This window comes from Cherax quadricarinatus, chromosome 14, assembly GCF_038502225.1.
Source record: "Cherax quadricarinatus isolate ZL_2023a chromosome 14, ASM3850222v1, whole genome shotgun sequence".
NCBI lineage: Eukaryota > Metazoa > Arthropoda > Malacostraca > Decapoda > Parastacidae > Cherax > Cherax quadricarinatus.
In genome coordinates this window covers 13,768,165-13,783,164 of record NC_091305.1, presented here as the reverse complement: position 1 = coordinate 13,783,164, position 15,000 = coordinate 13,768,165, and the positions used below count along the sequence as shown (strand labels likewise).

Here is a 15,000-nt window from a genome sequence, read left to right as displayed (position 1 = left end):
GTAGGGGATCGGATGGTGGTGATGGATGTTGGGGTGTTGGCGGGGAGGTGAGGAGGTAGGGGATCGGGTGGTGGTGATGGATGTTGGGGTGTAGGTGGGGAGGTGAGGTGGTAGGGGATCGGGTGGTGGTGATGGATGTTGGGGTGTTGGTGGGGAGGTGAGGTGGTAGGGGATCGGGTGGTGGTGATGGATGTTGGGTTGTTGGTGGGGAGGTGAGGTGGCAGGGGATCGGGTGGTGGAGATGGATGTTGGGGTGGTGGTGGGGAGGTGGGGTGGTAGGGGATCGGGTGGTGGTGGATGTTGGGGTGTTGGTGGGGAGGTGAGGTGGTAGGGTATCGGTTGGTGGTGATGGATGTTGGTTTGGTGGTGGGGAGGGGGGGTGGTAGGGGATCTGGTGGTGGTGATGGATGTTGGGGTGGTGGCGGGGAGGTGGGGTGGTAGGGGATCGGGTGGTGGGGTGGTGGGGTGGTAGGGGATCGGGTGGTGGGGTGGTGGGGTGGTAGGGGATCGGGTGGTGGGGTGGTGGGGTGGTAGGGGATCGGGTGGTGGGGTGGTGGGGTGGTAGGGGACCGGGTGGTGGGGTGGTGGGGTGGTAGGGGAGCGGGTGGTGGGGTGGTGGGGTGGTGGGGTGGTGGGGTGGTGGGGTGGTGGGGTGGTGGGGTGGTGGGGTGGTGGGTGTGGTAGGGGATCGGGTGGTGGGGTGGTGGGGTGGTGGGGGTGGTAGGGGATCGGGTGGGGGTGACGTCATGTTCTACGTAAAAAATAGTGACCATCTACAGTGTGTTGCTAACATTAAGATTTAGATTTTGCCGTCCACCGAAGCGGCTAGTTTATGTTGCCCTCCCTCACCCCCCCACCCCACCCCACCCCACGCTGTCTATCATGTCACTGGGATGTGATGCTGTCTATCATGTCACTGAGATGTGATGCTGTCTATCATGTCACTGGGATGTGATGCTGTCTATCATGTCACTGGGATGTGATGCTGTCTATCATGTCACTGGGATGTGATGCTGTCTATCATGTCACTGGGGTGTGATGCTGTCTATCATGTCACTGGGATGTGATGCTGTCTATCATGTCACTGAGGTGTGATGCTGTCTATCATGTCACTGGGATGTGATGCTGTCTATCATGTCACTGGGATGTGATGCTGTCTATCATGTCACTGGGGTGTGACGCTATCATGCCACTGGGGTGTGACGCTGTCTCTCATGTCACCGTGATGTGACGCTGTCTATCATGTCACTGAGATGTGATGCTGATATCATGTCACTGGGGTGTGACGCTATCATGTCACTGGGGCGTGACGCTGTCTATCATGTCACTGGGGTGTGACGCTATCATGTCACTGGGGCGTAACGCTGTCTATCATGTCACTGGGATGTGACGCTGTCTATCATGTCACTGAGATGTGATGGTGTCTATCATGTCACTGGGGTGTGACGCTATCATGTCTCTGGGGTGTCAACCTGAGCTGCGAGACTTCAGTAGTGTCAACCTGAGCTGGGAGACTTCAATAGTGTCAACCTGAGCTGGGAGACTTCAATAGTGTCAACCTGAGCTGTGAGACTTCAATAGTGTCAACCTGAGCTGGGAGACTTCAATAGTGTCAACCTGAGCTGGGAGACTTCAATAGTGTCAACCTGAGCTGGGAGACTTCAGTAGTGTCAACCTGAGCTGGGAGACTTCAGTAGTGTCAACCTGAGCTGGGAGACTTCAGTAGTGTCAACCTGAGCTGGGAGACTTCAATAGTGTCAACATGAGCTGGGAGACTTCAGTAGTGTCAACCTGAGCTGGGAGACTTCAGTAGTGTCAACCTGAGCTGGGAGACTTCAGTAGTGTCAACCTGAGCTGGGAGACTTCAGTAGTGTCAACCTGAGCTGCGAGACTTCAGTAGTGTCAACCTGAGGTGGGAGACTTCAGTAGTGTCAACCTGAGCTGGGAGACTTCAGTAGTGTCAACCTGAGGTGGGAGACTTCAGTAGTGTCAACCTGAGCTGGGAGACTTCAGTAGTGTCAACCTGAGCTGGGAGACTTCAGTAGTGTCAACCTGAGCTGGGAGACTTCAGTAGTGTCAACCTGAGCTGGGAGACTTCAGTAGTGTCAACCTGAGTTGGGAGACTTCAGTAGTGTCAACCTGAGCTGGGAGACTTCAGTAGTGTCAACCTGAGCTGGGAGACTTCAGTAGTGTCAACCTGAGGTGGGAGACTTCAGTAGTGTCAACCTGAGTTGGGAGACTTCAGTAGTGTCAACCTGAGCTGGGAGACTTCAGTAGTGTCAACCTGAGCTGGGAGACTTCAGTAGTGTCAACCTGAGGTGGGAGACTTCAGTAGTGTCAACCTGAGGTGGGAGACTTCAGTAGTGTCAACCTGAGGTGGGAGACTTCAGTAGTGTCAACCTGAGGTGGGAGACTTCAGTAGTGTCAACCTGAGGTGGGAGACTTCAGTAGTGTCAACCTGAGGTGGGAGACTTCAGTAGTGTCAACCTGAGGTGGGAGACTTCAGTAGTGTCAACCTGAGCTGGGAGACTTCAGTAGTGTCAACCTGAGGTGGGAGACTTCAGTAGTGTCAACCTGAGGTGGGAGACTTCAGTAGTGTCAACCTGAGCTGGGAGACTTCAGTAGTGTCAACCTGAGGTGGGAGACTTCAGTAGTGTCAACCTGAGGTGGGAGACTTCAGTAGTGTCAACCTGAGGTGGGAGACTTCAGTAGTGTCAACCTGAGGTAGGAGACTTCAGTAGTGTCAACCTGAGGTGGGAGACTTCAGTAGTGTCAACCTGAGGTGGGAGACTTCAGTAGTGTCAACCTGAGGTGGGAGACTTCAGTAGTGTCAACCTGAGGTGGGAGACTTCAGTAGTGTCAACCTGAGCTGGGAGACTTCAGTAGTGTCAACCTGAGGTGGGAGACTTCAGTAGTGTCAACCTGAGCTGGGAGACTTCAGTAGTGTCAACCTGAGGTGGGAGACTTCAGTAGTGTCAGCCTGAGGTGGGAGACTTCAGTAGTGTCAACCTGAGCTGGGAGACTTCAGTAGTGTCAACCTGAGCTGGGAGACTTCAGTAGTGTCAACCTGAGCTGGGAGACTTCAGTAGTGTCAACCTGAGGTGGGAGACTTCAGTAGTGTCAACCTGAGGTGGGAGACTTCAGTAGTGTCAGCCTGAGCTGGGAGACTTCAGTAGTGTCAACCTGAGCTGGGAGACTTCAGTAGTGTCAACCTGAGGTGGGAGACTTCAGTAGTGTCAACCTGAGGTGGGAGACTTCAGTAGTGTCAACCTGAGCTGGGAGACTTCAGTAGTGTCAACCTGAGGTGGGAGACTTCAGTAGTGTCAACCTGAGCTGGGAGACTTCAGTAGTGTCAACCTGAGGTGGGAGACTTCAGTAGTGTCAGCCTGAGGTGGGAGACTTCAGTAGTGTCAACCTGAGCTGGGAGACTTCAGTAGTGTCAACCTGAGCTGGGAGACTTCAGTAGTGTCAACCTGAGGTGGGAGACTTCAGTAGTGTCAACCTGAGGTGGGAGACTTCAGTAGTGTCAGCCTGAGCTGGGAGACTTCAGTAGTGTCAACCTGAGCTGGGAGACTTCAGTAGTGTCAACCTGAGCTGGGAGACTTCAGTAGTGTCAACCTGAGCTGGGAGACTTCAGTAGTGTCAACCTGAGGTGGGAGACTTCAGTAGTGTCAACCTGAGGTGGGAGATTTCAGTAGTGTCAGAATAGGGCTGGGAGACTTCAGTAGTGTCAACCTGAGCTGCGAGACTTCAGTAGTGTCAACCTGAGCTGCGAGACTTCAGTAGTGTCAACCTGAGGTGGGAGATTTCAGTAGTGTCAGCCTGAGCTGGGAGACTTCAGTAGTGTCAACCTGAGCTGGGAGACTTCAGTAGTGTCAACCTGAGCTGGGAGACTTCAGTAGTGTCAACCTGAGCTGCGAGACTTCAGTAGTGTCAACCTGAGGTGGGAGACTTCAGTAGTGTCAACCTGAGGTGGGAGACTTCAGTAGTGTCAACCTGAGCTGGGAGACTTCAGTAGTGTCAACCTGAGCTGCGAGACTTCAGTAGTGTCAACCTGAGCTGGGAGACTTCAGTAGTGTCAACCTGAGGTGGGAGACTTCAGTAGTGTCAACCTGAGGTGGGAGACTTCAGTAGTGTCAACCTGAGCTGGGAGACTTCAGTAGTGTCAACCTGAGCTGGGAGACTTCAGTAGTGTCAACCTGAGCTGGGAGACTTCAGTAGTGTCAACCTGAGCTGGGAGACTTCAGTAGTGTCAACCTGAGGTGGGAGACTTCAGTAGTGTCAACCTGAGGTGGGAGACTTCAGTAGTGTCAACCTGAGCTGGGAGACTTCAGTAGTGTCAACCTGAGCTGCGAGACTTCAGTAGTGTCAACCTGAGGTGGGAGACTTCAGTAGTGTCAACCTGAGGTGGGAGACTTCAGTAGTGTCAACCTGAGCTGCGAGACTTCAGTAGTGTCAACCTGAGCTGCGAGACTTCAGTAGTGTCAACCTGAGGTGGGAGACTTCAGTAGTGTCAACCTGAGGTGGGAGACTTCAGTAGTGTCAACCTGAGGTGGGAGACTTCAGTAGTGTCAACCTGAGCTGGGAGACTTCAGTAGTGTCATCCTGAGCTGGGAGACTTCAGTAGTGTCAACCTGAGGTGGGAGACTTCAGTAGTGTCAGCCTGAGCTGGGAGACTTCAGTAGTGTCAACCTGAGCTGGGAGACTTCAGTAGTGTCAACCTGAGCTGCGAGACTTCAGTAGTGTCAACCTGAGGTGGGAGACTTCAGTAGTGTCAACCTGAGGTGGGAGACTTCAGTAGTGTCAACCTGAGGTGGGAGACTTCAGTAGTGTCAACCTGAGGTGGGAGACTTCAGTAGTGTCAACCTGAGGTGGGAGACTTCAGTAGTGTCAACCTGAGGTGGGAGACTTCAGTAGTGTCAACCTGAGGTGGCAGACTTCAGTAGTGTCAACCTGAGCTGGGAGACTTCAGTAGTGTCAACCTGAGGTGGGAGACTTCAGTAGTGTCAACCTGAGGTGGGAGACTTCAGTAGTGTCAACCTGAGGTGGGAGACTTCAGTAGTGTCAACCTGAGGTGGGAGACTTCAGTAGTGTCAACCTGAGGTGGGAGACTTCAGTAGTGTCAACCTGAGCTGGGAGACTTCAGTAGTGTCAACCTGAGGTGGGAGACTTCAGTAGTGTCAACCTGAGGTGGGAGACTTCAGTAGTGTCAACCTGAGGTGGGAGACTTCAGTAGTGTCAACCTGAGGTGGGAGACTTCAGTAGTGTCAACCTGAGCTGGGAGACTTCAGTAGTGTCAACCTGAGGTGGGAGACTTCAGTAGTGTCAACCTGAGGTGGGAGACTTCAGTAGTGTCAACCTGAGGTGGGAGACTTCAGTAGTGTCAACCTGAGCTGGGAGACTTCAGTAGTGTCAACCTGAGGTGGGAGACTTCAGTAGTGTCAACCTGAGCTGGGAGACTTCAGTAGTGTCAACCTGAGGTGGGAGACTTCAGTAGTGTCAACCTGAGGTGGGAGACTTCAGTAGTGTCAACCTGAGGTGGGAGACTTCAGTAGTGTCAACCTGAGGTGGGAGACTTCAGTAGTGTCAACCTGAGCTGGGAGACTTCAGTAGTGTCAACCTGAGGTGGGAGACTTCAGTAGTGTCAACCTGAGGTGGGAGACTTCAGTAGTGTCAACCTGAGGTGGGAGACTTCAGTAGTGTCAACCTGAGGTGGGAGACTTCAGTAGTGTCAACCTGAGGTGGGAGACTTCAGTAGTGTCAACCTGAGCTGGGAGACTTCAGTAGTGTCAACCTGAGGTGGGAGACTTCAGTAGTGTCAACCTGAGGTGGGAGACTTCAGTAGTGTCAACCTGAGGTGGCAGACTTCAGTAGTGTCAACCTGAGGTGGGAGACTTCAGTAGTGTCAACCTGAGGTGGGAGACTTCAGTAGTGTCAACCTGAGGTGGGAGACTTCAGTAGTGTCAACCTGAGGTGGGAGACTTCAGTAGTGTCAACCTGAGGTGGGAGACTTCAGTAGTGTCAACCTGAGCTGGGAGACTTCAGTAGTGTCAACCTGAGGTGGGAGACTTCAGTAGTGTCAACCTGAGGTGGGAGACTTCAGTAGTGTCAACCTGAGCTGGGAGACTTCAGTAGTGTCAACCTGAGGTGGGAGACTTCAGTAGTGTCAACCTGAGGTGGGAGACTTCAGTAGTGTCAACCTGAGGTGGGAGACTTCAGTAGTGTCAACCTGAGGTAGGAGACTTCAGTAGTGTCAACCTGAGGTGGGAGACTTCAGTAGTGTCAACCTGAGGTGGGAGACTTCAGTAGTGTCAACCTGAGGTGGGAGACTTCAGTAGTGTCAACCTGAGGTGGGAGACTTCAGTAGTGTCAACCTGAGCTGGGAGACTTCAGTAGTGTCAACCTGAGGTGGGAGACTTCAGTAGTGTCAACCTGAGCTGGGAGACTTCAGTAGTGTCAACCTGAGGTGGGAGACTTCAGTAGTGTCAGCCTGAGGTGGGAGACTTCAGTAGTGTCAACCTGAGCTGGGAGACTTCAGTAGTGTCAACCTGAGCTGGGAGACTTCAGTAGTGTCAACCTGAGCTGGGAGACTTCAGTAGTGTCAACCTGAGGTGGGAGACTTCAGTAGTGTCAACCTGAGGTGGGAGACTTCAGTAGTGTCAGCCTGAGCTGGGAGACTTCAGTAGTGTCAACCTGAGCTGGGAGACTTCAGTAGTGTCAACCTGAGGTGGGAGACTTCAGTAGTGTCAACCTGAGGTGGGAGACTTCAGTAGTGTCAACCTGAGCTGGGAGACTTCAGTAGTGTCAACCTGAGGTGGGAGACTTCAGTAGTGTCAACCTGAGCTGGGAGACTTCAGTAGTGTCAACCTGAGGTGGGAGACTTCAGTAGTGTCAGCCTGAGGTGGGAGACTTCAGTAGTGTCAACCTGAGCTGGGAGACTTCAGTAGTGTCAACCTGAGCTGGGAGACTTCAGTAGTGTCAACCTGAGGTGGGAGACTTCAGTAGTGTCAACCTGAGGTGGGAGACTTCAGTAGTGTCAGCCTGAGCTGGGAGACTTCAGTAGTGTCAACCTGAGCTGGGAGACTTCAGTAGTGTCAACCTGAGCTGGGAGACTTCAGTAGTGTCAACCTGAGCTGGGAGACTTCAGTAGTGTCAACCTGAGGTGGGAGACTTCAGTAGTGTCAACCTGAGGTGGGAGATTTCAGTAGTGTCAGAATAGGGCTGGGAGACTTCAGTAGTGTCAACCTGAGCTGCGAGACTTCAGTAGTGTCAACCTGAGCTGCGAGACTTCAGTAGTGTCAACCTGAGGTGGGAGATTTCAGTAGTGTCAGCCTGAGCTGGGAGACTTCAGTAGTGTCAACCTGAGCTGGGAGACTTCAGTAGTGTCAACCTGAGCTGGGAGACTTCAGTAGTGTCAACCTGAGCTGCGAGACTTCAGTAGTGTCAACCTGAGGTGGGAGACTTCAGTAGTGTCAACCTGAGGTGGGAGACTTCAGTAGTGTCAACCTGAGCTGGGAGACTTCAGTAGTGTCAACCTGAGCTGCGAGACTTCAGTAGTGTCAACCTGAGCTGGGAGACTTCAGTAGTGTCAACCTGAGGTGGGAGACTTCAGTAGTGTCAACCTGAGGTGGGAGACTTCAGTAGTGTCAACCTGAGCTGGGAGACTTCAGTAGTGTCAACCTGAGCTGGGAGACTTCAGTAGTGTCAACCTGAGCTGGGAGACTTCAGTAGTGTCAACCTGAGCTGGGAGACTTCAGTAGTGTCAACCTGAGGTGGGAGACTTCAGTAGTGTCAACCTGAGGTGGGAGACTTCAGTAGTGTCAACCTGAGCTGGGAGACTTCAGTAGTGTCAACCTGAGCTGCGAGACTTCAGTAGTGTCAACCTGAGGTGGGAGACTTCAGTAGTGTCAACCTGAGGTGGGAGACTTCAGTAGTGTCAACCTGAGCTGCGAGACTTCAGTAGTGTCAACCTGAGCTGCGAGACTTCAGTAGTGTCAACCTGAGGTGGGAGACTTCAGTAGTGTCAACCTGAGGTGGGAGACTTCAGTAGTGTCAACCTGAGGTGGGAGACTTCAGTAGTGTCAACCTGAGCTGGGAGACTTCAGTAGTGTCAACCTGAGCTGGGAGACTTCAGTAGTGTCAACCTGAGGTGGGAGACTTCAGTAGTGTCAGCCTGAGCTGGGAGACTTCAGTAGTGTCAACCTGAGCTGGGAGACTTCAGTAGTGTCAACCTGAGCTGCGAGACTTCAGTAGTGTCAACCTGAGCTGGGAGACTTCAGTAGTGTCAACCTGAGGTGGGAGACTTCAGTAGTGTCAACCTGAGGTGGGAGACTTCAGTAGTGTCAACCTGAGGTGGGAGACTTCAGTAGTGTCAACCTGAGGTGGGAGACTTCAGTAGTGTCAACCTGAGGTGGGAGACTTCAGTAGTGTCAACCTGAGGTGGCAGACTTCAGTAGTGTCAACCTGAGCTGGGAGACTTCAGTAGTGTCAACCTGAGGTGGGAGACTTCAGTAGTGTCAACCTGAGGTGGGAGACTTCAGTAGTGTCAACCTGAGGTGGGAGACTTCAGTAGTGTCAACCTGAGGTGGGAGACTTCAGTAGTGTCAACCTGAGGTGGGAGACTTCAGTAGTGTCAACCTGAGCTGGGAGACTTCAGTAGTGTCAACCTGAGGTGGGAGACTTCAGTAGTGTCAACCTGAGGTGGGAGACTTCAGTAGTGTCAACCTGAGGTGGGAGACTTCAGTAGTGTCAACCTGAGGTGGGAGACTTCAGTAGTGTCAACCTGAGCTGGGAGACTTCAGTAGTGTCAACCTGAGGTGGGAGACTTCAGTAGTGTCAACCTGAGGTGGGAGACTTCAGTAGTGTCAACCTGAGGTGGGAGACTTCAGTAGTGTCAACCTGAGCTGGGAGACTTCAGTAGTGTCAACCTGAGGTGGGAGACTTCAGTATTGTCAACCTGAGCTGGGAGACTTCAGTAGTGTCAACCTGAGGTGGGAGACTTCAGTAGTGTCAACCTGAGGTGGGAGACTTCAGTAGTGTCAACCTGAGGTGGGAGACTTCAGTAGTGTCAACCTGAGGTGGGAGACTTCAGTAGTGTCAACCTGAGCTGGGAGACTTCAGTAGTGTCAACCTGAGGTGGGAGACTTCAGTAGTGTCAACCTGAGGTGGGAGACTTCAGTAGTGTCAACCTGAGGTGGGAGACTTCAGTAGTGTCAACCTGAGGTGGGAGACTTCAGTAGTGTCAACCTGAGGTGGGAGACTTCAGTAGTGTCAACCTGAGGTGGGAGACTTCAGTAGTGTCAACCTGAGGTGGGAGACTTCAGTAGTGTCAACCTGAGCTGGGAGACTTCAGTAGTGTCAACCTGAGCTGCGAGACTTCAGTAGTGTCAACCTGAGGTGGGAGACTTCAGTAGTGTCAACCTGAGCTGGGAGACTTCAGTAGTGTCAACCTGAGGTGGGAGACTTCAGTAGTGTCAACCTGAGGTGGGAGACTTCAGTAGTGTCAACCTGAGGTGGGAGACTTCAGTAGTGTCAACCTGAGGTGGGAGACTTCAGTAGTGTCAACCTGAGCTGGGAGACTTCAGTAGTGTCAACCTGAGCTGGGAGACTTCAGTAGTGTCAACCTGAGGTGGGAGACTTCAGTAGTGTCAACCTGAGGTGGGAGACTTCAGTAGTGTCAACCTGAGGTGGGAGACTTCAGTAGTGTCAACCTGAGCTGGGAGACTTCAGTAGTGTCAACCTGAGCTGGGAGACTTCAGTAGTGTCAACCTGAGGTGGGAGACTTCAGTAGTGTCAACCTGAGGTGGGAGACTTCAGTAGTGTCAACCTGAGCTGGGAGACTTCAGTAGTGTCAACCTGAGGTGGGAGACTTCAGTAGTGTCAACCTGAGGTGGGAGACTTCAGTAGTGTCAACCTGAGGTGGGAGACTTCAGTAGTGTCAACCTGAGGTGGGAGACTTCAGTAGTGTCAACCTGAGCTGGGAGACTTCAGTAGTGTCAACCTGAGGTGGGAGACTTCAGTAGTGTCAACCTGAGCTGGGAGACTTCAGTAGTGTCAACCTGAGGTGGGAGACTTCAGTAGTGTCAACCTGAGGTGGGAGACTTCAGTAGTGTCAACCTGAGCTGGGAGACTTCAGTAGTGTCAACCTGAGCTGCGAGACTTCAGTAGTGTCAACCTGAGGTGGGAGACTTCAGTAGTGTCAACCTGAGCTGCGAGACTTCAGTAGTGTCAACCTGAGGTGGGAGACTTCAGTAGTGTGGTGCACCATGTGTTCAACAACCACAGCAGCGTCATGATTTCCTTCCAGCAGAGCTGAAGTTACTGTTACTTGGGAATAACCATCCCTCAGAATGGTCACTAAAAGCTGGGTGGGTGAGAACTCGGGGGTTGCCCACGCCCACGACGTCGGCAACGGCGTGGGTAGGGAATGGGAGGGGGTTACCCACTCTTGCGACTCCAACAGCGGCGTCGGTGAGAAAATAGAATCCTTCAGTTTTCACCTATATTTTCTGTTACCAAGTCAGCAGCAGAATATTGGAACGTAGAGCCCCGCGTGCACGCTCTCTCTCTCTCTCTCTCTCTCTCTCTCTCTCTCTCTCTCTCTCTCTCTCTCTCTCTCTCTCTCTCTCTCTCTGTCTCTCTCTCTCTTTTCTCTCTCTCTTTCTCTATGTATCTCGCCACACACACACACACACACACACATACACACACACACACACGCACACACCCACACACACACACACACACACACACACACACACACACACACACACACATACACACACACACAGATACACACACGCAGATACACACACGCAGATACACACACGCAGATGCACACACAGATACACACACAGATACACACACACACACACACACACACACACACACACACACACACACACACACACACACACACACACACACACACACACACACACATACACACACACACAGATACACACACGCAGATACACACACGCAGATACACACACGCAGATGCACACACAGATACACACACAGATACACACACACACACACACACACACACACACACACACACACACACACACACACACACACACACACACACACACACACACACACACACACACATATATATATATATATATATATATATATATATATATATATATATATATATGCAAAACAACCACTCTGAAAGAATAGAGAAATTCCAAGCGCTTTCGTGACTACTCACAGTGAGTAGTCACGAAAGCGCTTGGAATTTCTCTATTCTTTCAGAGTGGTTGTTTTGCATATTCTGAAATCACCTGTTTACTGTGATCTTATTGCATATATATATATATATATATATATATATATATATATATATATATATATATATATATATATATATATATATATATATATATATATATATATATATATATATATATCATGCCGAATAGGTAAAACTTGCTATTTCGGCTTAAATAGAAACGCTCTTCTTCCCGAATAATGAAAGAAAAAATTGTGTATGCAATAATTTCGCAAAAATCATTCTGAACCTAGCAAAAATAATATATTTTATTGTGTTTGTTTATTGTTAAATTACTGTAAACTTATCTAAAATATATTTAGTTGAATTAGGCTAATTTAAATTGCACTTGTTATAATAAGGTTAGGTAAGTTTTCTAAGGTTCTTTTGGTACAAAATTATTAATTTTCACATTAATATAAATAAAGAAAATATGTTAGTCCTGGTTCTACTGTGAAGTAATGTGTTCATAATCTCATTACAGACTTAATTTAAAATGTAGTTATAAATGGATCACCTCAAAAACTAACCTGGAATCGTGTTTATAACCTTAATCCACTTTTGTTGAAACAAAGATTTCTCTTCCTGTCTGTTTAATTATTAGCAGAACACGAGAGGCGTGGCAGACTGGCAGTCAGTGCCGTGTTAAATTGTACGTCAGTGACGGTGTCAAGTCCTGGACGGCTGGGCAGTGTTTTACAATATTTATGCTGTGCTACTCGCATCACCGGTGTCTGTTTTATCTAGTCCAAATAAAATGAGTCACAATCAAGGCAAGGTTTGCCAGGAAACAGGACAAGTGTTTCCTGATGCGGGTGTTAGTTATATGACGACCCGTCTCTGTAGCTTTTAGTTATCTGACCGAGACTTTCCGCTGGCTTACCCGTCCACCACTTTAAAAATTACGGTTACGATAATAACCATTTAATGGCGACAAAGATTCCTGTAAACACTGTAAGGGAATGTGGTGCATTTTTTTAAACAATTAATCCTGGGTATATTAACGATGGGTGAGGAATAAGACAAAAAAAATAAATTACCTGGTTTGATGAGGGAATTAACACAAGTGTCTGTGTTGAATTTTTTGCGTATTTATATGAGCAAGAAATAAAATATTCAGGGTACTGTTGTTTAACAACAATCTCGTAAATTTTCTCTCATCGCAATATTCAGGATGTCGGAGACGCACAACATGCGGGAAACATTGATGAAAACACTTGAGTGTTTTGCTCTCAACGAATGATTTGAATAATAATAAACATGTGAGGTGACCTTCGTGGACTTCCTGTACACAGTCAACATGAAGCCTCTCCAGCAGTGGTGTGTATACTCCTGTAAAAACTATGGCAAGTACCAATCCTGTTCAGCTTCCATTGTGAAATTAAGTGATGAGACACACACTGGTTTAACCTCGGGGGGATATATATATATATATATATATATATATATATATATATATATATATATATATATATATATATATATATATATATATATATATATATATATATATATATACACATATCATGGATGATGGACTGACCACATCATCTAACTTCTCCACTGCTGTTGTCATCCTATACATTCGACTGATGAAGCCTGCTGTGTAGTAGTTACGTTTCGTAATAAAGATACCTGACAGTTGCACATGTGTCTAACTTTTCTACTTGTCGGTGTTGAATAGCGTTATCATATTTGCAGACAGCTTCTGGACTCATGTACTGGCTCAGATAGAGGGCTGCTTAGCAGATGTTTCCTCAAAGTTGTAATGTTCTGAATTCAAATTGGCGCACAGAGAGTTTATCACTTCGATCTATGAACACCTTCACCTGCCTGATGTACACCGAAGTCAGGTCCTTTCCGAAGTCAGGTCAGGCTCCACTAAATGACCTGAACCGCTTGGCTGAACACGAGGCTATCAACCAGCAGGGCTGTCTCGTCACCTGAGGCACCTAAAGGAAGCAGTTGTTGGTTTCTTTGACGATCACGTCGAGACTTCCATCAAGGAAGACATGTTGATCCGGGGGGGAGGGGTTAGAGAACCCTGCCAGCAGCACAGCGCCACGAAGACGCCGGCAGATAGACACTGAAAACCGGCAGGGCACCTGAAGATAGCCACACTGAGAACCAATACATAGCAGCAAGTAGAGAACTACGCTGAGAGCCAGCAGAAAGCTGCATATACACAAACACAAAACAAAACCACAAACGCGTTAATGAGCTGTTTTTAACCTCAATTAATGGAGTTGATATTCTAATTAACCGAAATATCAGGTAAATTCCTTCGAGTTTTTGTTTAGTAGTTGGGCGAGGAGGGGGGGACAGGGGGGTGAGGAGAGGAAGGGGAGAGGGAGGGGGAGAGGGAGGGAGGGAGAGAGAAAAGTTCAGGGGAAGCGGAGGAGAAAAAAAAAAGAGTGTTAGCGACCCAACCCAATGCACAACCTCGCCAATTAAAACTTTACAAAAGCAGGTTTAATTCAGTAGCAGTCATCCTTCTTAATTACGCAGAGATATGTTTAGATCGGCTTTTGTGTTCCGTGTTCTTTTCGTGTTATTGTGTAGAGTTAGTTGCTCGCTCGTTCGCCTGCATAACAAGTGGAGTGTGTCGAGACACTCAAAAAAAAAAAAAAAAAAAAAAAAAAAAACAGACAAGCGCTGAAACTGCGCTTATATTAAAAGGAGAAGCGCTGAAGTTTTTAAGTTTGATCTGAGAAAGACGATCAGAAATACACCTGGAAATGCTACTGAATCTTCCTGTGTCTACACACATAATCCTTCATCTCCAAATCTGCAATCATATACGTTTGTTTCTCACTACACATACACACATAAATCATATAAATTTCTTTATCTCAATACGTACATCACATACATTTCTTTCTTACAACACACATACACATACATCATATACATTTCCTTCTCTTCATTTATACATTATACACATTTACTTCTCCCCACAAACATACACCATATACACTTCCTTCTCCCCACAAACATACATCATACACATTTCCTTCTCCCCACAAACATACATCATACACATTTACTTCTCCCCACAAACATACATCATATACACTTCCTTCTCCCCACAAACATTCATCATATACATTATTTCTAGTCGTCTCTCCAACAAGGTGATAAAACACGTGGATATTTCATTTGGCGGGGAGAATAATTTTTATTTCAATATTTGCCAAGAATTTCATGAAAAATGTTTTCATATCAACCGCAAAATTTTCGGACTCAAAAGTTTAGGCAGATTAGATATCTTTTTTTTTTTCAAATTTATCAATTTTTTTTATTTAGGTCAGATTTTTTTTCTTAATTCAGGATTTTTCTATTAATTTAATTTTTTTTATTAGGTCAGATATTTTTAATTTTTATTGAATTATTTAGATATTTGCGTTAGCTTGAATATTTTTAATTCATTTTTTGTTGAAAAAATTTGTTTGCTATTAGTTTAGATTGGATTTGTTGAGTTAATGATTTAGGTTATTGTTCATATTAGTTATATCAGGTTATTTCTTAGTAAATTTAAATTGTTAGTGAATACTGGTGGCAAAGTACTCTGTATGATGTGTATGATGTGTATGGTGTGTATGATGTGTATGATATGTATGATGTATATGGTGTGTATGATGTGTATGATGTGTATGATGTGTATGATGTGTATGGTGAGTATGGTGTGTATGATGTGTATGGTGTTTATGGTGTGTATG

At 47.9% G+C, this 15,000-nt stretch overlaps 1 protein-coding gene across 1 annotated transcript in view; it reads left to right on the top strand.

The window, feature by feature from the left end:
* The window catches only part of LOC138852703 (protein doublesex-like), a 398,114-nt gene that overhangs the window by 192,661 nt on the left and 190,453 nt on the right, over positions 1-15,000 (top strand). The window lies entirely within an intron of this gene.